The sequence below is a fragment of the Mustela lutreola genome, chromosome 5 (assembly GCF_030435805.1).
Source record: "Mustela lutreola isolate mMusLut2 chromosome 5, mMusLut2.pri, whole genome shotgun sequence".
NCBI classification, from domain to species: domain Eukaryota; kingdom Metazoa; phylum Chordata; class Mammalia; order Carnivora; family Mustelidae; genus Mustela; species Mustela lutreola.
Genome location: NC_081294.1, coordinates 34,670,532 through 34,695,574, shown reverse-complemented (window position 1 = coordinate 34,695,574; position 25,043 = coordinate 34,670,532). Strand labels below are relative to the sequence as shown.

At 39.2% G+C, this 25,043-nt stretch overlaps 1 pseudogene; it reads left to right on the top strand.

The window, feature by feature from the left end:
- Window positions 1-8,403: 8,403 nt before the first annotated feature.
- On the top strand, window positions 8,404-8,887 carry LOC131831326 (small ribosomal subunit protein uS17-like; annotated as a pseudogene).
- Window positions 8,888-25,043: the final 16,156 nt, after the last annotated feature.

The following is a 25,043-nucleotide window of genomic DNA, read 5'->3' as shown; positions in this document are numbered from 1 at the left end:
AAAATGCTGCATTCTCATCACACAGAGGGAAGTCTGGCAGTGTGGTTTTCCCCTGCTCTCTTTCCATGTAGGACAACAGGATAAGATCCCAGACAGCTGAATCTGAGGGAGGAATTTGCAGAGATCAGGTTTGGGGGAGGCGGGGGACTGGAAGTCTCTGAATTAATGCCTGCAAAGTACACCACCCCGAAGGGCCCAAAGAGGATAAAATGGATGTGACCGAATCCACCCGACAGTACCAAGTAACACCAGCTGCGAACTTCAGCTGTAAATGCGAGCAGAATAGGTACCATCTAAGGAAGGGACACAGATACAGAGAAGCAAGAGATGCCTTGCCCAAAACCCCTAATTTTCTGCTTGGACCTTCCCCCAACCCCCTTACCATCCACCACCACCATACATAACAGATACCATCTTAGGAGCTGGGGAAAACAGTAGAAGATTAATAAGAGACTGGTCATTCGATCCTGGACAGATTGAACTTTACCCAAGTGAAGTATTTACTGAAGCTGAAGCTCTCAGGTTTAAACACAACTGAACATGTAGTATAGTTGTTTTGGGGGCGGGGATCTCAGGAATAGGGTTCCCCACTACCTAGAGGGTAAAATCGAGTAGGAAGACTAGATTAAGTACGGATAAAATTAATAAATTAAATTTTTAAGCACATGCAAGTTATGAGTTAAATTTATGACCCCGCCATAATAAATAAGAAGGGTAATGGTGACAGTGTTGTAATATTAGCTGGATACGTTTCTTAATTGCCCACATTAGTAAGTACAGTCCCCTGTCACAGCATTCTCAACACCAGGCAACATTTGACCTAATAAAAGAGGCAGGAAAAACATAGTTCATTGGACAGGCAGTGAGTAGGTAATCCCACTGGTACTGGAGTAGAGTGTTGATTGATATAAATGTATAGAAATGACCTTGAAAACTTAGAAAAAACATCTTGGAAAATCTTAAACATCCAACTAAGGAAATACTTCTTTAGGTATAAAAAGTAAATTCATGTTTTTAAGAATAAGTATGGCATTGGGGAAATCTGTGTTTTAGGAAGATTAACCTGACGCTTGTGCATGGGATAGTCTGGAGATGAGGGGTCAGCAAATACAGGTATCGCAGATGGGGCAGACTTGGAAGTTATGAGTCCTAAGACATATTTTAACTATGATCCTTCTGTAGTTCCCCACTCCAAAAACATCTGGAGCATTTTTTGAGATGAACTGAAATTAAAATGAACACTGGAAGCAGTCCTAACATGGAAAATGCCGAAAACATGTCATCTACACCACTGGAAGCAAGAATGTAGGAATGGGAAGACAGACTGTGTTACAGATGGATGGACGGAAAGAGATGCCAGGAGGACCGTCTATCTTCATCCTCCTACCTCACTGCCAACTCGCTGGGTGTAGCCAGAGCACAGCAAGGCAGGCCTCCAAATTCTGAAACACACACCAGTAGCCACAGACCACATGAGAGATGGTGAAAACAGGGGCAGAGTGATGGTCCATGAAGGCAAGGGTGCAGGTAGATGTGAGTGATGCTCTGAAGGAACAACAACCTCCGCGGGCAGTAAGAGGAACCAAGGAACGATACAGCTCTGCCAATAACTAGCTACAGGACCACAAGGAAATTGTTCTCTGAACAAAATGAGGCATTGTAAATGTGTATCAAGGTACCTCTCACGGCCAATGACTCCAAGATCTCAAAGTTCCTTCTTTTGGCTCTGGAAATTCACAAATGTGTACGTTCCTAAAGTCACGTCTTGCAAAATCCAGAGCAGTATTAGCCTTTTTGTGGTAAACCCATAGGTTGCAGGGAAAGCCTAGGATTTTCTAGTATGTCACAGAACTGTTCTGTTGAGGTTGTTTTCATTTTAGTACAAATTAAAGGAAAACCCAAAAGGCTCTTTACATAAATATTTTAAGGATAACACCTCTGAATATATTAATTTTCTTTATTATTTTCTCTACTAAAATTTTGTGGTAAACTATACAAGCCACATTTTCTCATAGTCTAGTTATTTACCAAAATACAAAAATAAAACTTGCCAATTGACTACCCCTCTTCAAATGATTTTTAACTAATGACAAATTAATTTAAAATGGCTTCAACTAAGGAAGCATATAAAAAATACACCACAGCATAAATAGATTGATATTCTCATTATTAATACTACAACATAAAATTCCTATTTTAAAATTGATCTTAGCTCCAAAATCCTATGCCACCTTCTACCCCAAACCTATGTTATCTCATTTTACTTATCCATATCATGTTAGTTTAATACGTCACTCCTACAAAAGAATTTAAAAGTCATAATTACTTCAGATTGGACCTTTCAGATTTCTTTCAAACGTGTCGTCTTGTGCCCTATCTCACACCATTTTTACCTTATTTACCCAGTTATTTTGCTTCTTGATAATGGATATTTATCTTTCATTCACAAAAACATCATTCAGAATACTACATACTATGTGGATTTGTTTTTGAAATATCCAGTAATTTTCTTTCTGCTAGTAATATCGCAAGGGTGCTCCAGGTCTCTAAATTACCCAATTAATATTATTTAGGTGATTACAGATGAGTCTTCTAGAAGAGCATCACTATAAAATAAAAGCATAAAATATTCCTATGAGTATTTTCAAAATTACACAGCTAGAATTACCTAAATGCATGAGCATATTAACAGGTGTTTGGATTCCTTGACCTTAGCTTTTAGAGGTAGATTAATTATTTTTTATGATATATGACTATAATATTTCCTCTCTATTTCACGATCCTACTATTTTCAATAAGGAAAAATAAAATCATATTTATATCATATACATGTGAAGAACTGATCTATAAAATACACCTGAGAATGTGTATCTTGCAAAAAGATCTAGTTGTTAAATGAAATCCAATAAAATACAAATACATCTACCACCCTTGAGTAACTGGAAGCTCATATATATGCTTGAGTATTGAATATTTACTATCATATGAGCTGAAGAAAAGCAGCGGTGCTTTCAAGTTGAGCACAAAAGTAATGTTTTGAAAGTGGATGAAATCCCATCTTGTCTTTGAGCTGTCATTTAAGCCCTTAGACTTTGCCCATATATTCTATCCACTATCCTTGCTCTCAGCCTGTGTTACCTGATTCCCACTACGGTTATTTCCACCTTTTGTTCACAGGCATTTCCTCTTAACAATACACCATTCAGAAAAAGGTATGTCTTTGAATTGTCAAATAGTACTTCGTCTGACAAAAGATATCACCCTAGTGTTTCAAGACTGTATGTTAGAAATCTTGAAATCAATACCATTTGTTGACTATTAGAAATGAGTTTATTTGACAAGTGGTATGTTAGAAAGTACAATCAATAACACTGAAAAACAAAATCCTACATTCCAAAATGTATAATTATTTAGCATAGGTTAATATGATACCACTTTAAGGAACCTAAAAGGATTATTCTCGGGTCTGATTTGAACATGCGTTTGTTATGACATATTTATTATATAGTAAGGTCTCTGCTCCTCAGACAAGAAGAGGCAAAAGATTGGAGCAAAGTTGAGTAATTGAAGGAGAAACTAAATGATCATAATTTCCTTGTGCTGGTGTAGATCAAATATACAAAACAAAATCTAAATTGTCTAGAATCTGAAAGAAATGTAACTAAGCAAGAAAAAGAGAATTAGAAGAATTGCACTGCATTTTCTTCAAGCACCAAGATAGCCTATTTCTGATGCAATACAATAATAATGAAAAACATATATACCTATAAAAAAATTGAAATCTAGGAAAATTTTTGGAATATTAAAATTGTTTAATATGCTAAGTCCAGTGCATTTAATATTTTATTAACTTATATTTAAAATAATATATTTGAATATAGTATTGAATATAATTTTAGAAATAACAAATTAGATTAATATGCAATTTGTTAAAGCATTTTAAAGCACATACCATACATTATAAAAAATTATAATTTATTATATTTTACTTGAAATTTAAAAATGACAATCTTACTATTGCTTAAAACAACTGAAATAGATTGTTTTGATTCATTAATTAAACATGTATTTTCACTTCTTGATATTTTAGATTTAAATTGGTAAGCTGTCTATAATTAAAATGTTTATCTACTGGTTGATCAAAAGTATTAAAGTCATAAACATGTTTACTATCTTTTTAATTCTCATACTTTTTTGCTTTTACAAAAATAAACCTCATCATGAAGAGAGATTATCATATCATATTAACAATGAACTAGGAGAGTATATGTCAGGTAATATTATTTAAAATATTTTCTAGATCTTTCCATGGGTATTTAGACATATGCAAATACATATATGAATCATACCTGTATTTTTTCAGAAATGGTAGCAAACTATACACACTGTTTTGTAGCTCCCTTTGTTACTTAACAGTACTTCTCAGAGATTTTGTTTATATCAACAGATAAGGGGCTTCTTCATTCCTGTTCTACAGCTGTACCCAATTCCATGATATGGGGACACCCCAGTGCACATCCTATCACTTCACATCAGAACACTACTGCTGAGTACTTGTTTTCATCACCTTTTCCTACTAACGAAGCGCTACAGTAAATATTCTGAAACGTCTCCTCCTACAATGCTCATTGTATCTACAGAATAAGTTAACAGTGGAATTTCCAATACAAAGGATATTGTGCATTTGTAAATGTGATAAAGAATTGTCGAATTTCCCTCCAAATAGGCCACCCAATTACACTCCCATTCATCATGTATGAGAATAATTTCTCCACATTCTGCCAATGTAGGGTGCTATCAAAGTGTTTTTAATCTTGGCCCCACTGACAGATAAAAAGTGGTACCTCGCTGGGCTTCATTTTCCATATCTGTTACGCTAAGGGAGAATGAGGGTCTTCTGATATGTTGAAGGATGCATTCTTATTTTACTTTTTTTTAGTAAAAATTTTATTTATTTATTTGACAGACAGAGATCACAAGTAGGTAGAGAGAGGGGGGAAGCAGGCTCCCCACCAAGCAGAGAGCCCAATGAGGGGCTCAATCCCAGGTCCCTGAGATCATGACCTGAGCTGAAGGCAGAGGCTTAACCCACTGAGCCACCCAGGCACCCCTGAAGTATGCATTTTTAAAGAACCAATCTGAGGTACAATTTGGTAAATTAGTTATGAAGAATCTGATACTACCATTTATTATACTCTAATACCATTATACATTACATCTTATACATCATACTCTAATACCATTCCACTACTACAGCTGTTTCTGCCAAAAGCCAACTCCACTGGTGCACCACACCCACCCCCTCCCGAGTGCTCAGTGATGCCGCTCCTTCAGTGCTCCCCTCTCCTGCTCCACAGTGAGCCATCACCATTTGCACACAAACACCCTACATTCCCTCTTCAAAGCAAAACAAAATAAAAATCTTCTCTGACCCCTTATCTCCTAGATTTCATCTCATTCTTCTGCTTTTACAGCAAAACACCTCAAAAAAGCACCTAGGGTGCCTGAGTGGCTCAGTCGGTTAAGTATTTGCATTCGGCTCAGGTCATGATCCCGGGGGAGGGGGTGTCCTGGCATCAAACCCCACATCAGAATCACTGCTCAGCAGGAAGCCTGTTTCTCCTTCTCCCTCTGCCTGCTGCTCCCCCTGCTTATACTTTCTCTCCCTCCCTCTCTCTCTGTCAATTAAATAAATAAAATCTTAAAAAAAAAAAAAAGAAAGAAAGAAAATCACCTACACTCACTATCTTCCTTATCTCCCTTCTGAATTTCTTCCCCAACACTCCCAAGAAATAACTCTTGTCAAAGTCACTAGTGACTTCCAGGTTGCTAAAGCAAATGGGTATTTCCCAAGTCATCTCATCTGACCTAACAGCAATATCTGAATCTGAAATTCTTGATCACACTCTCCTCCTTAAAACACTTTTCACGGGTCTCCCAAGACACCACATTTGGGGGATTTCCTCCTACCTCACTGGCAACACCTTTTGTCTCTTCGCTGATTTCTCATCTCCCCAACCTGCACATACTAGATGTTAGAGCATGCCAGGAATCAAACCTCAGATTTTTTTTCTGCCTGTGCTCATGTCCTAACGATCTAATCCAGTTTCTTTTTTATACACCAGCTGTATTACTAATGCCACCAAAATTATATTTCCAGCCTAAATATGTGCCCCGAACTGCAGACTTAAATAGTCTGCTGTCTGCCTGACATATTGCCACAGGTGCCTAACAGGAATCTTTAAAGACGCCAGACAACTCCTGATTTTTTACCTCCCCCCAAATCTGTTCTGAACATATTCTTACCTATTTCATCAGTAAATTGCAAATTCATTTTTCCAGTTGTTCAAGCCAAAAATCTTAAAGTCTTCCTAGACTCCTTTCTTTCTCTTATAACCCATGTTCAATACATCAGAAAATCCCGTCGGTTTTAATTTTCGGAATGCAAACACTTATCACCTCTACCTCGATCGTGCTGGTCCTAGCCAGCATCATCTCTCTCCTGGATTACTGCTATATCCTTCTAACTGGCTTTCATCTCTGTCCCATAAAATCAAATCTCAAATACTAGCCAGAGTGCTCTTTTTAAAATATGAGTCGGATTAAGTCCATTTTCTATTAAAATTCCTCTAATACTAGGGCACTTGGGTGGCTCAGTTGGTTAAGCGTCTACCTTGAGCTCAGGTCATGATTTCAGAGGTCTGAGATCAAGCCCCATAGGAAGTCTGCTTCTCCCTCTCCCTCTTCCCCTGCTCCCTGCTCATGCTCTTTCTCTCTCTTTCAAATAAATAAATAAAATCTATTAAAAAATCCTTCAATATCTTTCCATCTCACTCAAAGCAAAATCCAACATTATAAAAAGGTTCAAGATGCTGCATGGTCTGGCATTCCTGCAATCCGAGCTTTTTTCCCCACATGGCTCTTGCCCAGTCAATCTTGGACTGAGTCTTTTTGCTGTTCCTGGAGCACATCAAGCAGGCTGCTACTTTATGCTCATATACCTGATGTTCTTCTTGTCTGGAGCACTCTCCTTCCAGAAAGCCGTAAGCCTTGTTCTCTCCTTTCCTTCAGGTATCTACTCAACTCTCACTTTATTAGAGAAGGTTTCTCTCATCAATCGTGTAAAATAACAACCTCCATCTCCTGGTATTCCAAAAAGAGAAAAGGATATTCACTAGTGGCACAACCAAATGGATTTCCAAAACCTCTATGATTCATCAAGATGTTCCTCTCATCAAGATGCTTAACTTGGGGGCACCCCGGTGGCCCAGTTCGTTAAGCATCTGCCTTTGGCTCAGGTCATGATTCCAGGGTCCTGGGATCAAGCCCCACATCAGGCTCCCTGCTCAACAGGGAGACTGCTACTCCCTCTCCCACTCCCCCTACTTGTGTTCCCTCTCTCGCTGTTTCTCTGTCAAATAAATAAATAAAATATTTTTAAAAAAAAGATGCTTAACTTCACTTTTTCAGTTTCCCCATCTATAAAATGGGGACAATAATACCTACTCAGAGAAGCATTGAGAGCTACATAACGCATGTAAAAATATTTAACACAATTCTTGACACAAGATTCAATTAATAAATATTATCTATTACTATTTTCATTATTATTATTGGTTTTATTTCTAATACAACCACCAACTGAAATAAGGCATTCCTATACCATGAATATTATCATAGTAGTATCATAACTGATCGCTTCTCCCATATTTCTCCATTCAAGTAAAACAAAATTGACCTCCATAAAATATCCTCTTTTCTCAAAAACTTCCAGTTACTCTCTAATTGCCCATAGAATAAGATCCAAGTTCCTTAGCCTGACGTTCAGCACCCTGCACAATAGGCCTTATCAGGATTTATCTCTATAACTGAATTCCCCACCATTTTGAATCAAGTCCATGGTCATACTTTGCTCTCAGACTACCTCACACACACTCCCACCTGAGCCCTTTGCAAATATCACTCCCTCCATCTAAAATGTTGTTTCTCCTTTAAGTACCTGAAAGTTCTAGTTATGTTCTGATAATCCCCCATGCTTTTATTGAATTTTTTTTCACTTTAAAATACTGTACCATGTATTGCCTATTCCAAATCTATCTAATAATAATATAATGTGAACCACATGGGTAATTTTAAATTTACCAGTAATGACATTACAAACCTTTAAAAGAAACAGATGAAATTAAATAAAATAATATATTCAATATATGTAAAATATTATCCTTTCAATGTAAAAGAATTACTGAGACATTCTTTTTTATATTGTTCCAAAATCCATGCATATTTTACATATATAACACATCTCAAGTCAGACACTACATTTTCATAGGAAATAATTACTCTATATTTAGACTCTATAGAACATACAATTAAAAAGTAAATCGACAGCCTTTTCAGGCAGCCAGGAAGACGGCAGACTTTCAGACTGAGTGTGCTACCAAAAGTAGCCAACCATCTTTCAAAATAAAAAGAGGGTCCTGCTTGGAGAAACTGGCAAGGAAAAGCTCCCATGATACTACAAAAACAGCAGACTGGGCTTCAAGATGCCCAAGGAGGCCATTGAGGGCACCTATATTGACAGGGAATGTCAATATACTTACTACTGATGTCTCCATCAAAAGATGGATTTTGTCTGGTGTGGTGACCAAGATGAAGATGCAGGGGGCCACTGTCATCCTCTCAGACTACCTCCACTACCTCCAAAAGTACAACCACTTTGAGAAACACAAGAACATGTCTGTGCCTGTCCCCATGCTTCAGGGATGTCTTAGATGGGCAACACTGTCACAGTGGGCAAGTGCCTGCCTGTGAGCAAGACTGTGCATTTCAACATGCTCGTGAAGACATGAAGGCCACTGGCACCAAGAAACAATTCCTTAAGTTCTGAGACTAGACATCTGCCCACACCCCTGAAGAAAACAAAGTTACTCTCCCAGTTTAAAAAAAAAAAGAAAAAAGTAAATGACATACCCAAGTTGTTACAAACATCCATAAAAATGTTTAATGTAATGACATATCAGTTTCCAAATTTAAATTTAAAATAATTAAAACTAAATAAAATTTAAAATTCAGTTCCTCATTTGCACTTACACGTATCAATTTCTCAGTAGCCACCTCCGGCTAGTCACTATGTCTTGGACATTAGATTATTAATTAACTACAGTATCTTGTGTCACTATCTTGTGTATGATTCACCATGACAATGAAAATTATCTCACACAGATCACCAAACAATCTTCTGCCCCTATAGAGTACTTGCCATTAGTGATAACTAATTCAGATGAATGTTTTAGATGTGAAGTCCTGTATGGTCCATTATTGTCATCTTTGAGTCACTGAAATTCCAAATTTATATGTAAATACACATTTGTGTGAATGTGTATGTAAAAGGGAGAGTTTATTTCCCCTCATAACAGTCCTTGATCTCTTGGTGCATCTCCATTGGTCTGGATAACCAAAAAAGTAATTAGAAAAACTCAAAAATAATCTGGTATTCCGTCTGATCTTGCCACAGACATCAATCAAGCAAAAGCTGACTTGAGCAGATGGGTTTACTACTAATGCTTTCTGACCACCAACAATAGGTGGTCAGAAATTGCCTCATTTCCTAAAGATACAAGCTCTTGTCTCTAGAACAACAAGGATGGGAGTTCCAGAGACACAAGAATTCTATAGAAACTAGTTCTATTCCATATCCCACAAAATTTGGTTTAGGAACAGCTGACTTTAGATATAACTTTATAGAGGTTAAGGAACCCTAGACTTATGAAAATTACTGAGGACCAATATTAACAGACATATCACCTAAACTAATATGTAAGGCCAAAAAAGAATCCTGTCACAGATTTTACTATCCTAAACACTAAAAGAAAAAGACATATTTATGAAATTTTCCCAATCTGGGCATAGCATTTTAACTTCCAGGAGGTTTTCAAGCATGCATGTGTAGTCCAAAGATCCAAGACCCAGCTGAATATCAGAGCACACTATGGGGGGGGGGGACATTCCAGGAGATCCATGAAAGCTCCATGAAACCCTCACAAATTCGGATATGAGTTGCATTATGAACAATAAACACAGAACAGCTGCTGTGTGCAACACACTCTGCTTACCCTTGTGATTAAATTAAATCCCCTCTACTTAAGCATCAGAGACCACCCTACTCGTTCTCCAGAAGCTCAAGTCCTTCTATCTGTCAGGCCATGGCATCCTTTCTCATAATAATAGGTGACCCCTTTCAACCTGATCCTCAACTCAGAAAAGTGCTGGAAAAGCCCAGTGATCACACTCATAGAATAACTAACCATATCTATTCTCCTTTTCAATTTTCCCCCAATTACTTCTGTCTGAAAGACTTTGAAAGTCTATTTCTAACCAATGGGAAAAAATTTAGAACAAGTTTTTGTCTATAATTCATCACATTTCCTCTACCCTAGCCAATACCACCTTCCTTAAACATCCTTATAAACTTGCAAAAAGGGTCCCACTATTTTTCTGATCAGAAAACCTATATTTCAAAATAAGCAAATTTATTTCATATAGTTATAAAGATAGATTTCATTCCTATCTGAAATATATAGTTCACCTCTTAAAATTCAGAAACCACATCTTTTACTTCTCCCCTGCTTTCCAGTCCACAGCTGGGTGTGGATTTATATCAAACTTGCATGGGCATCACATCACACTGGAATCCTGCTTTCAAAAGTGCAAGCCTAAGATGATTTTGGTAGACAAGATTTTATTTTCAGAATAGGAATAAAGGAATAGAATAATCCCCATAGATCCCTCTCTAGACCTCCCCAGCCGGCTGTGTGACTCCTCACCTGGCCCCTCTTGGGAAACACAGGAAAAAGAAAAATGAGAGATCAGGGCAGAGCCTGGACACAGCCCTAGGCTAGGATTTGCTAGTAAGTAAACAGCTTGTGACCTGGACTTGCTAGCATTCTCTCTCTCTCTCTGAGACAGCAAAAGAGACAGGAGGTGCACAATGGGACTCCTAATTTTCAGGAGGCCTTCAAGTCGGATCACCTTACACCCATACATTTTATCACTCGAGCGCACTGCTTTTCCCAAAAGGATGCCCTCTCAAGCTGGATATTCAGAGTCAAAAACAAGTCATTGGAATCAAAGCCCACCAGCCACAAAGAACTGCACTTAGGAAAACTATATCCCTCAGTTGTCTATTTGGCCACAGGGATCGCTATCACTCTGTTTTCTGGTAATGGTTTTACTTGGGGCTAAAGAGATTTTACTCCTATCTTTATAATGTTTCTTGAAAAGGTCCAAAATATAAAGTTTCTCTTATCTATGAAATATAAGAGAAAAGAGAACAATTTCCTTCCACTCAAACAACAATTCTGTATTTAAAGCTGTATCATAATATTAAAATATTAATTATAATGCTTTACACTTAAATGATGTTGGTTCTTAGAACAGGCACTAAGACCTTCAGGTATATTAATTCATTTAATCATATTTTATCAACTGTAAGAAACTCTTTCCAATGCCATACTCAAGTCCCACAGAACCAAAGCAATCGAACATCAGAACGGTTTCTTCCCGTAAGCTTGCCTTTGCCTTTTCCCGAAAGGGAAATGTCAGGAGGACTAGTAGAATGTGTAAGATGACATAACACTTCCTTGTCCCAACATTCCTTATTCACTCCTCATATGGAGACATATCTTTATCCTAAGCCCGCACGACTCTTAACCCTTCAGGAAAACTGCCTTGGCAAACTGCCCTTCCCAGCAGCCAGCAGATGCCAAAACAGAGGAAGTGGATTTGCTCCTCGCACCGGCTACTCCCTGGCAGATTCCAGAGCTGTTAACCGGCTGTGGCTTCAGGCTTATCTAGGGACGTGTCACATGTTTGTGCTGTTATGTGATCCACCCTGGCTGCCTCGTGCTCCTAAAAGCTTTTTCCATCCAATGACTTTTACACATTTCTAACAATTGTGAATGAGGTGTCACGGGACTCCCAATCACAGGGACAGGCTTTTGTGGGGAGGGGAAGGCGACCTCTCACCACCTGAACGCAGCCCAGCTGCGAAAGCAGAGCTCTCCCCTCAGTACCCTGCACTCCAGCTTCCTGCTGCCAGCCCCCACCCCAACAACTCAACAACCGTCCCCTGCCACCACCTCAGGCACCCAAGTCTCTTCATGGAGACTTTTCCCTAGCCAACAATTCTTGAATTGCTACATCCGGAGAGACACCTCTCGGGCCTCCTTACTTGACTTGGTTGGGGCTGTGACACTGTTGACCCTCCTGCCCTGGGAACGGTCTTCTGTGGGCAGGACCACGCCGCCCTACCCCTCCATCACGGCTGCAGCCCCTCAGCTCCCTTCCTCGCTTACTTCCCTCGGGGTTCCCCTTCCCTGCTGCCATTACCCAGGTGTCCTAGTCAGTTCGGGCAGCTAGCTAACAGTGTACCACAGACTGCATGGCTTATAACAAGAGAAATCTATTTCTTACAGTTCGAGAAGCTAGAAGTCCAAGGAGATCAAGGGGTTCCAGTGAGGACCCTCTTCCAGGCTGCAAGCGACCAGCTGGTTGGATCCTCCCACGGCAGAAAGAGGACATGAGAGCTCTCTAGGGTCTCTCTTATATCCCAATCACGAAGGCTCCAGCTCGTGACCCAATCACCTCCCAAAGGCCTCACCTCTTAACACCATCGTGTTAGTCGTTAGGCAAACAGCATGTCAACGTGACGGGGGACATGATCAGTCCGTAACACCATGTCTATGTCCCAGCTTCTCTTCTCCCTTCTCTACCAGTTTGCCCTAGAGAATGACATTTGTGCTTGCAGCATCAACCTACAAGATGTCAACCCTAACCCTTATTTTCAACTCCCACTTCTCTCCTGGGCTCCAGATACACTCTCGTAACTGCCCAGGAACATCCCGACCAGGATGCTCACATCACCTCACACTCAAACCCATTCTTTTGCCGCACCCTCCTACACAACAAACTCTTTCCTCCTGAACCCCTTACCTCAATTAGTGGCAACACTATCCTCACAGCTGCTGTGCCACTGTGAAGCATGGCTATAGATTCTTTGACATAGCTGAGATTTCTGAGGTTGGGTCATAAAAAAAACTGACAGTTCTGCCTTGGTTTCTGGAAGCACGTGCTCTTGGAGCCCGGGGCCATGAGGCCAAAAGTTCGATGATGCTCCAATGGCCATGCTTGAGGTCACATGTAGAGTGCTCTGGCCACTCTTGTGAGTGAAGAGGCCATTTATGAACTGGGTCTTCCAGCCCTGACCTTCCACCAGCCCCCAGCCGTTTTAGGAACCCCCTGCCGTTTGGATCATCCCACCAAGTTCCCAGACATTGTGAAGCAAAGGGGAGTTTTCATCATCATGCTCTTTCTGAATTCCAAATCCACAAAAACCATGAATATTAAAATTTTAAAAAATTTTTTCTTTAATGCCACTGAATTTTGGGTGGTTTGTAATGCAACAATAACTAACTATTAGTTTCCCAAACTTCAAACAAGGGAGTCATTACCTTCTTCTTTCCCATGTTTTTATTAACAAATAATTTCATTAAGGACCTACTATGTGCCAAGCACTATAGCAAGGATTGACAATACCAATAAATTATGGTCCAGTAGAGAGTCTGTGCAAAGAAAATAAATCACAACCAAATAAAACAGCATTTCGCAACCCTGTTCCAGAGAAATAAGACAGATGTTTTTCAAAAGAGATGTTTCATGGTCAATCAATTCTGGAACCCTTCAGTAAAAACAAGTTTCTTTTCTTTTCTTTTTTTTTTTTTTTTTTTTTTGGAAAGGTAACAAGACAGTTTATTTTTTAAATAAAAAAGAAAAATCAAATTAAAAGTTTCTTTCCTGAAATACCTCTTGGGATCATTAGTATTCAAATGTATATAATAAATATATGAAAGAAGTCTAGAGTACAGAGTTTCCCAAAATTATTATACCATAAGACAGATTTGGGATTTTTGTTTATTTGTTTGCTTTGTTTTGAAGAGAAACTCAAGGAAATAGAGTCCTGCAAAACACTGTGAAAAGAATTCATTCAATAATTAGATGTAGAACATGAACTGGGAGTCTAGGAGAAGGGCAACAGAGCATCTCCTCAGGTATCAGGGGACAACTCAAGGAGGAAGTATTATCTGAAGTGAGACACAAAGAGGAAAAGGAAGGTGCCAGGTGGGCAAGCTGTGGGAAGGCAGACCACCGACTTATGAAGAGGTCCTGGGCAGACCTGGCTATTTAGGTAAACTCTAAGGAAATTCTACAGAACTCTAATATTTTTGCCTCTTTCTGAGAGACAGATGCTAGAATTTCAAGTTCAGGTCAGAAGCTGTTTACTTACTAGCAAATCCTAGCATAGGGCTGTGTCCAGGCTCTGCCCTGATCTCTCATTTTTCTTTTTCCTGTGTTTCCCAAGAGGGCCCAGGTGAAGAGCCACGGTAGCTGCCTGGAGTGTTCTCATCCCTTTATTTCTGTATTTACAGTAAATGTTTTCTTAATTTAAAATCTGCTTCTTATGTCCGCACTTCAAAAGTAAGAAATCAACTTGAACTAATGTCCCCAAACTCTTGGACTACTGCACATGAGATGCGGTGGTCTAGAGAATCCCGACCACATCTAAGATGTGATTCCCTCGTTTACTAGCATTGTATTTTTCGGGTAAGAAAAATGACTCCTGACACCACATGAGGAACGTTTATTAAAATGCTGGTATTTTATAAAATAAATGCTGAAAATTTTTACAGAAATTCACGAGGCTATTTTTTTTTAAAGATTTTTATGTATTTATTTGACAGAGAGAGATCACAAGTAAGCAGAGAGGCAGGCAGAGAGAGAGGAAGGGAAGCAGGCTCCCTGCCAAGCAGAGAGCCCGATGCGGGACTCGATCCCAGGACCCTGAGATCATGACCTGAGCCGAAGGCAGCGGCGTAACCCACTGAGCCACCCAGGCGCCCCCACGAGGCTATTTTAAGATGATGGGACAGATTACAACAAAATAAAGGTGATGACTGAAGGCTGTAGATAAAGTATCTCTCTATCTATATACACAGAGAGAAAGAGAGACTATATATATAACGTATATGTAGAGAGACTATATTTAGTGTCTCTCTGTCCTCTCTGTGTCTGTCTTATCCCTCCCTTGTCTCTCTTTGTCCCTGTCTATCTCTCCCTTCTTCCCCTACCCCATATATATATATATATATATATATATATATATATACACACGCGCGCACACAGACACACACACACAGACACACACATATATCTACGCATATAATCCAGACTTTAAAGTCATTTTGTATAAGAAGGACTACCTCTCTCCCTGTCTCTCTCTCCTCCTTTCAAGAGATGGAGCATCCATGAGGGAATTCTAGCAATTAAGGTCTAATGAGACATAATCAAAGACCAGGAGTAATGTTCCTAACTGGCTTTGATTTGGGGAGGTATAAACCGAGTTGATTTTATTCTGGAGCAGATAAACTCTGAGCTCCCCAGTTAAAGAACATGACTCTAGAATTTCTCATAGAACCACCACTCTTAGAGGCTAGAACGGTCTGAGTAACAATGTGGGGTGTGACAGACCACATCTCTGCAAACTGAGACTGCGCTGAGGACACCCCCTTCAGCTGCTCTTGTAAGGCATCTCTAATCTGGCATAGGCAAACATCAGAAAGGAGCAACCACAAAGATGGCCCCATAGGAGTCCCCACCCCTATGACCCCCAGAGATCAACCATTAGACAGCTATCAGTGAACAAGAACAGCTTCAGAAGAGCTCTGGAATCCACTTAAGAAACTTCAGCAACAGAGTAGAACAAAAAGCCTGAGACTCCCCACGCAGAAAGGGAAGGAAGAATAGCTTCATTTTGCCTGCACCATCCCATCCCTTGGGCCAGCCCTGCTTAGTGCAAAAGGAAACTCTCCAGCTGGAAAGCGTTCTCCTGGCTGGGGAACGGAAAGAGGAGTAAATGACCAGCTATCCAGCCTTTCGGGACACCCTACAAAGGACCCACTTCAGTTTTACCCTACCCAGCGGCCAGCAAAGCCGAGAAGAATGGAGACATCCAGGATCAAGGAAGAAGAGCAGGGCCACCGGTATGAGGCCTGCAGCAGGAACAGCCGTGATTCCCAGCGTCCTTCTCTGCAGAGGATCCCAGCAGATGTGGCCACTACATTAACGTTCACCCCGTGGCATTCACATTCGCAGACACCAGCCACCTGAGTCCCTTCACGCTCATGCTCTCCTCCCCGTGCTGGAGCCTGGAACGCACACCAGCACCAGCCCAGGCCTCTGCAGCTGCGTGAGTGCAAAAAGCCAGACTGGAGCCTTGAGGCTGACCTCCCACTGCCATGTGTGCACTTGGGGCTAGCCCCTCCGCTGAGTACTAACACACCACTGGCCTAATCTCCCTCACCAGCTTCCACTGCGTGTGCCCACGGTGAGACTCTACAGCCACAGAAGGGCACACTCACAGCCAAGGCCCTTACAGCCCTGTCTCCTGTCACCAGCCTGCACCACCGAGCTTGTTTGCAATTAGCCCCCGCAGCTGTGCACAGCACCTCACCAGCCCAACTCCCATCATCAGCCTCCCCTGCCATTCATGTGCCCTAGGGGAGATCTGCAGCCACAAGAATGCATGACAATAGCCAGGACATCCACTACAACGGCTAACATGCCTCAGTTGGCCTTGGTCCTCACTGCTGGTCCTGAACCACCCCTCACCCCCCGCATTATGTATGTGTCTGCAGCCAGCCCTTGCCACTACACAGGAACCTGCGCTGGTACCTGCAGCCAACCAGGTGTACACCATCGCTCTGACCATCACCAGTACCTGCCCTTGTATCTAGCCCCTGAACCTGGAAGTGCTACTGAGGATCTCAACAGACTTTGCAACCACTGAAGACCTCAGTACTCACCAAGAAACATATCATTGTTGATGCTAAGGACCTCAGCAGCCTGGGCAATAAGACACCACACCCTCTCACGCTAGAACCATCCCACACTCCTGCACTTCATGCCCTGCACCACTAGACCCGTAATCACAGCACACTTCACTGTGCTCCCCAACAGGTGCAAGTCTCTCCTTACTGAAGTCAGTTCATAAAGTCTGGGAGAGATCACTGCTTCTTCAAATGCACAGACATCTACACAGGGCCATAAGAATCACAAAGTATTGGGGAAACATGACAACAACAAAAGAACACAGTAAACTTCCAGTAACTGAACCCAAAGAAATGGAGATAGGTGAACTGTCTAACAAAAATTACAAAAGAATTGTTCTAAAGATGTTCAGAGAGCGATAAAAGAACATAGATAAGCAAGACTTAATGCAACACCATTAAGAGAAGCAATCTCTGTTTTTCTGAAAATAAATAAATTGAAAAAATTAAAAAAAAATACATATCCTTAAAAAAGAGAGAGAGAGAAGCAATCTACAGATCATTTAAGTCCCAGAAAAGAAAGACCAGGAGAAAGGAGTGAAAAGGTTATTTAAAGAAATAATAGCTGAGACCTTCCCAAATCTGGGGAGGGATTTAGACATCCAAGTTCAGTAAACTAACAGTAATCCCACAATTTCAATCCAAAATGATCTTCTTGGGGTGCCTGGGTGGCTCAGTCATTAAGCATCTACCTTCAGCTCAGGTCATAATCCCAGGGTCCTAGGATCTAGCCCTGCATCAGGCTCCCTGCTCAGCAGGAAGCCTGCTTCTCCATTTCCCACTCCCCCTGCTTGTGTTCCCTCTCTCACTGTGTCTCTATCAAATAAATAAATAAAATCACACCCAAAAAATGACCTTCTCTAAGACACATTATTTTAAAAGTGTCTAATATCAATAACAAGAAGAGAATTTTAAAAGAAACAAGAGGAAAACAATCCTTTCATACAAGGGAGCCCCCGAAAGATCATTGGTGGATTTCTCAGCAGATATCTTGCAGGCCAGGAAAATATAGAAGTATATATTCAAGATGTTGAAAGAAAATACTACCAGCCAAGAATACTTTACCCAACAAAGCTGTTGTTCAGAAATGAAAGCAAGATAAAGACTTACTCAAACAAACAAAAGCTGATGGAGTTCATCACCACTAGACCTGCCTCAAAAGAAATGCTAAAAGGACTTTGTTCTTCAAGCTGAAACAAAAGAACACTAGAAGTAACATGAAAATATGAAAATATACAACATACTCATTAAGCTAAGTATACCATCAAATTCAGAATACACTAATACTGTGATACAGTGCTGACCCCTTAACTCTAGTATGAAGGCTGAAGGACAGCTGTATTAAAAATAACTACAGCAAGAGGTAAAAGATCTGTACTCTGAAAACTACTGAACACTCATGAAAGAAGTTGAAGAAGACACAAAGAAATGGAAAAGCATTCCATGCTCATGGACTGGAAGAACAAATGTTGTTAAAATTTGGTACTATGCTGTGGTACCCAAAGCAACCTATACCTTCAAGGCAAAGCTTATCAAAATACCATCAACATTTTTCACAGAGCTGGAACAAATAATCCTAAAACATGTATGGGACCAGAAAAGACCCTGAACAGCCAGAAGAATATTGAAAAAGAAAATCAAAGCTGGTAGCATCCCATTTCCAAACTTGAAGCTCTATTACAAAGCTATAATCATCAAGACAGTATGGCACTAGCACAAAAAGACACATAGCTCAATGGAACAGAATAGAGAACCCAGAAATGGACCCTCAACTCTGCCAACTAACCTTCGACAAAGCAGGACAGAACGTCCAATAAAAATAGGAGAGCCTTGGGGCACCTGGGTGGCTCAGTGAGTTAAGCCTCTGCCTTTGGCTCAGGTCATGATCCCAGGGTCCTGGGATCAAGCCCCACATCGGGATCTCTGCTCAGCAGGAAACCTGCTTCCCCCCTCTCTCTCTGCCTGCCTCTCTGCCTACTTGCGATCTCTCTCTCTCTCTGTTCAATAAATAAATAAAATCTTAAAAAAAAAAAAAGGAGTGTCTCTTCAATAAATGGTGTTGGGAAAATTGGACAGCCACATGCAGAAGAATGAAACTGGACCATTTCTTTACTCTACACACAAAAATAAACTCAAAATGGATGAAAGACATAAATGTGAGACAGCAAACCATCAAAGTCCTTAAGGAGAACACAGGCAACAACCTCTGTGACCTCATCCACAGCAACTTCTTGCTAGACACATCTCCAAAGGCAAGGGAAACAGAAGCAAAAATGAACTACTGGGACTTCATCAAGATCAAAAGCTTCTGCACAGAAAAGGAAACAGTCAACAAAACCAAAAGACAACCTACAGAATGGGAGAAGGCATCTGCAAACGTCTTATCAGATAATGGGCTAGTATCCAAAATCTATAAAGAACTTATCAAATTCAACACCAAAAAACAAATATTCCAGTCAAAATATGGGCAGAAGACATGAACAGACATTTCTCAAAAAAAGACAAATGGCCAAGAAATACATGAAAAAATGTTCCACATCACGAGGCATTAGGGAACTACAGGTCAAAACCACCATGAGATACCACCCCATATCAGTCAGAACAGCTAAAATTAATAAGCCAGAAAATGGAAATATTGGCAAGGATGTGGATAAAGGGGAACCCTCTTAAACTCTTGGCAGGAATACAAGCTGATGCAGCCACTCTGGAAAGCAGTATGGAGGTTCCTCAAAAAGTTAAAAATAGAGCTACCCTATGACCCCAAAATTGCACTACTAGGTATAATCTAAAGGATACAAAAATGTAGCAATCCAAAGGAGCACCTGCACCCTAATGTTCATAGCATCAATGTCCACAATAGCCAAACTGTGGAAAGAGTCCAGATGTCCATCAATAGATGGATGGATAAAGAAGATATGGTATGTATATACAATGGAATATCACTCGGCCATCAAAAAATGAAATCTTACCATTTGCAATGATGTGGATGGAACTAGATGGTATTATGCTAAGAAAAATAAGTCAACCAGGGAAAAACAATTATTATATGATTTCACTTATTAATGGAATTTAAGAAACAAAGCAGAGGATCATAGAGGAAAGGAGAGAAAAATAAAGTAAGATGAAATCATAGAGGGAGACACAGCGTAAGAGACTCTTGGCTACAGAAACAAAGTGAAGGCTGCTGAAGGGAAGGTGGAGGTGGGGTGGGATAACTGGGTGGCAGACATTAAGGAGGGCATGTGACGGAATGAGCACTGAGTGTTATGTGCAACTGATGAATCACTGAACTCTACCTCTGAAACTAATAAACTCTGTATCTTAATTAACTGAATTGAAATAAAATTTTTTAAAAAATTAAGTAAAAATAACTATAGCTATAATAATTTGTTAATAAATACATGGAATAAAATGAGGTAAACTGGGCATCAAAAACTATAAAAGGCAGGATTAAAAAAGTAGGGTTTTGGGTTTGGTGGGGTTGGAATATACTTGACACAGAAAGCTATATTAGTTTCAGGTGTACAAAATAGCTATTTGAAAACTCTGTGTGTTATGCTATGCTCACCATAAGCGAAGCTACCATCTGTCACCATACAACACTATTACAATATCATTAACTATATTCCTTATGCTGTACCTTTCATCCTTGTGACTTATTCATTCCATAATTAAAAGCCTGTATCTCCCACACCCATTCACCCAAAAAGGTGGAGTTTTTGCATGTGATCAAACTGAAGTTGTTATCAGTTTAAAACTGACAGTCATATCAACAAGATATTTCAAGTGAGCCTGAGGGTACCACAAAATAAAACCTATAGTAGATATGCATGAGGTAAAAAGAAGGAAATCTAAGCATAATAATATAGAAAATCTTCAATTCCTAAAGAACAGTAGGAGAAAAAAATAAAAAAAAGAAACTATAAAATGGCCAGGAAACAGTTAATAAAATGGCAATGTAAATCCTCGCCTATCAATAATTACTTTAAATGTAAATGGAATATAGTCTCCAATTAAAAGGCATGAAATAGCTGATTGGATTAAAAAAAAAAAAAAAAGACCTAACTATATGCTACCCACAAGAGACTAAAAATAGGCAAGATATGGAAGGAACCTAAGTGTCCATTTATGGATGAATTAATAAAGAAAATGTGATATATACACATATGTGTGTGTGTATATACAATGAAATATTACTCAGCCACGAAAAAAAGGAAATCTTGCCATTTGCAACAATATGGATGGACCCTGTGGACATTATGCTAGGTGAAAAAAATCAAAGAAAGACAAATACCATACGATTCATATATATGTATATACATATATATACACACACACACATATACATATATAAACACAACACTTAGAAACAAAGAATAGAATGGTGCTTGCCAGGGGCTGTGTGGTAAGAGAAATGAGACATAGGTCAAAGGGTACAAACTTTCACTTACGAAATGAGTAACTTCCCGGGATTTAAAGCACAGTATAGTGACTATAGTTAACAGCACTGTACTGTATACTTTAAAGTCATTGTGGGAGTAGAGCTTTAATGTTCTCACTATAACAATAAAACAAAATGGTAATTATGCAAGACGAAGGATGTTAACTAACTTTGTGGCAGTTAACATTTCATGATACATGCATATATCAAGTGATCACACTGTGCACCTTAAGCTTACACAATGATATATGTCAAACATACCTCGGTGAAGCTGGGGGGAAAAAAGAATCAGAAAAACAACAGATAACCCACAGTGGCATATTTATATGACATTAAAACAGCACCTACTTCTCCACTCACACTGCAAAGAAGAAAAAGATTCTGTCAAAAGTGTAGTTGCTAATTCAGTAAAAACCACTTTCTACATCAAACATGTCTCAGGAAGTAAATGTGTCAAAACATGATCTTAAACTTATAAGAGAAATTTCAACTAAAAATTTTTCATTTTGATCCCCCATATATATTCTTACTTCAGGATTAATTTAAATTTAACTTAAGTCTCCAGGTCACCAAGAAATCTAGCAAAACCTTTACCACACTGGCAGTATTTTCAAGCTGGAATCCATCAAGTTTCCTTAAGAAACTTCACTGTGAAAAGCATCAGCTTATAAATGAATAAGAAATCTTCGGAAGCAATCTTATTTTGGAAAGTAATCCTTTAAAGGAAGCAAAGAGTGGAGGTGCCTGGGTGGTTCAGTCAGTTAAATGTCTGCCTTTGGCTCAAGTGATCAAGCCCCACGTTGAGCTTCCTGCTCAGTGGGGGGGGGGGGGGGGGGGTGTCTGCTTCTCCTTCTCCCTCTGACCTTCTCCCAACTCATTCTCTCTCTCTCTCAAATAAATAAAATCTTTTTAAAAAACAAAAATAAAAAATAAAGAAAGCAAAAAGTGTTGTTCATGAAGGAGACAGGGAAAGATAAAAAGAAGCTTAACTTTAACCATAATTAGAGAATCAGAGAACTGAATATTTAAACCACTAGGATTTATTATTTCACCCACAGACTATCACAACAGTGTAAACTGGTAGTACTACTTTGGAAAACAATTTGGTGTTAACTGTTGAAGTTGAGAACCTAAAAATAAAATAAGACAAAATAAAGTTAAGAACCTGTCTGTGTCCCACTCATCTTACTCCTTATCATGTTTCAAAATTTAGGGTTATGACTCCCAATAAAAATATTTTTATGTCACAATTCAACACATGGATATATAACACACACATATACTCATACACACTGAAGTAAAAGTTTTATGAAACAATCCTCAGCCCTTAGATGTAGAATGCACTCTGACATTTTCCGATCTAGTCTAGTTTAGTGTAAGAATTTTTTTTTAATGCTAATCACAAGTCACTGAATTGATCTCAGATTCCAATGATGGATCACAAACCATAGTTTAAAAGACACCATCCTAGTGAAACTAATACATATCACAAGATATATACAAGAATACTCATATCTACATGATTTTCAAGAGTGAAAAGAAGGAAATAATTTTATATTTTAGATAAATCTAAATGTTCACAGAAATACTGTATGTTCACAGAACCCAATACTACATCACAGTAAAAATGAATAAACTATGGTTACATACGTCATCATGAATGAATCTCAGAAACATAGTTTGAGTGACAAAAACAAATTATAAAAGTGTAACTCCATTTAAACAAAATCCAAAATCATGCAAAAGTAAATATGGTGAACTATATGATTCTTAAGGAAATGGGAAACACAAAATTCAGGATAACAATACCCTCTGAGAGACAGCAGAAAAGAAAGGGGATGGAGTGTCAAAAGGGCATAAATGGATTGTGTATCACCCGTGGCTGCACCATCACTGCCCTACCCCCGCCCCCACGGGGCAGCCACTTATGGTCAAATGACTTCCCACCTCAAAGCCCTCTCAAAATACAGTTGTCCTCCTATTGGTTTCCACAGCCCTATGCTCACTGACAAAATTGTTCAGAAATAGTTGTTAACCTTCACAGGCACAATATTTGTAATGTAAAGACATCAAAATGAGCTGATAATGATACTGACACTTAAAGGACCTACTGGCAGAGGTTTAGTGAATGTCAGCAGGAAAGACATACTGAAAGTGGCAGAATTGCAACAGTCAGCAAATTTCATCACCTAAGAATCGCCTATTTCACAAGGACCCAGAATAAATTCATCAGATTAGATTTTTACTAAGCAGAAAATTAAATAGAACTACTTGCTCAAAGACAAATAAGAAACAAAGTTTTTGGATACAACCCCGTTTAACTGAATTTGCACCATGTAAAAAGGAGAAATAAAAGATTTGACTGTGATGTGATTCAGACACCAGAGATAAAGCAAGTATCAGTGATATCTAACATTATACAGTGACAACAAGGACAGCGATTTACAGAGTACAATGTAAACAACCTAAAATTTAAGAGCATTTAGTTGTGTTTGTTTATATGATCATCTTAGCAAAAATTCCAAATAATCTATCTTTCTGGGTGTCAATGTCAACAAACTGGAAATAGATTATACGTTTAGAGTTCAAATAACATCCTCATTTTTTCTGTGAATTTATCTGATAATGGTCAAAAACCTTAACAGTTAGATGGTAGACACTGAATCTTTTTAAGATTTTCTAAGCAATCATAAAGAAGTTCTTTTCCAAAAAGACAAATAATAAAACAATCATTTATTTTTGTGTCATGTTTCTAACTCTTTAGTTGACCAGAACACACCTATGAACTTGGAAGACGTCAAACAGGAAAAACATACCAAAAACCCATTCATTTTATTCTTCAAGAAAGGCAGAATTATTCTCAGGTTCTTTCAGAAAAACACAAACAAACAAAAACAAACAAAAATCCCTGCAGTTTATAAGTAGTACTATACCATGACAATAGTGAGAAATCACATTGATAAGAAAGACAAGAGGGAAAAAAAAAAAAAAGAACCATAAATTCTAATTTTTCTAGAAGGGATTTTTTTTTTAATACCACCTACTATAGTCCCAACAGTTTATTTTTGCTTTTATTTCCCTTGCCTCACAAGACATATCTAGAAAAAAGTTGCTGTGGCTGATGTCAAAGAGGTTACTGCCTGTATTCTCTTCTAAGATTTTTATGGTTTCAGGTATCACACGTTTAAATCTTCAACCCATTTTGAATTTACTTTTGTGTATGGTGTAAAAAAGTGGTCTTGCATGTTGCTGTCCCATTTTCCAACACCGTTTATTGATAAAACTGTCCTTTTCCCATTGGATAGTCTTTCTACATTGTTAAAGATTAACTGACCATACAGTTGTGGGGGGTTTTTCTGTTTTTTTCTATTCTGTTTCATTGACCTATGTGTCAATTTTTGTGTCAGTACCAAACTGTTTTGATTACTAGAGCTTTGTAATAAAGAACTCCTCACACTCAACACACACAAAACAGATAATCACATCAAAAAATGGGCAGAAGGGGTGCCTGGATGGCTCAGTCATTAAGTGTCTGCCTTTGTCCCAGGTCATGATCCCAGGGTCCTGGGATCGAGCCCCACATTGGGCTCCCTGTGCAGTGGAGAGTCTGCTTGTCCTTCTCCCACTCTTCTTGCTTGTGCGCTCGCTCTCTCTCTCTCTCT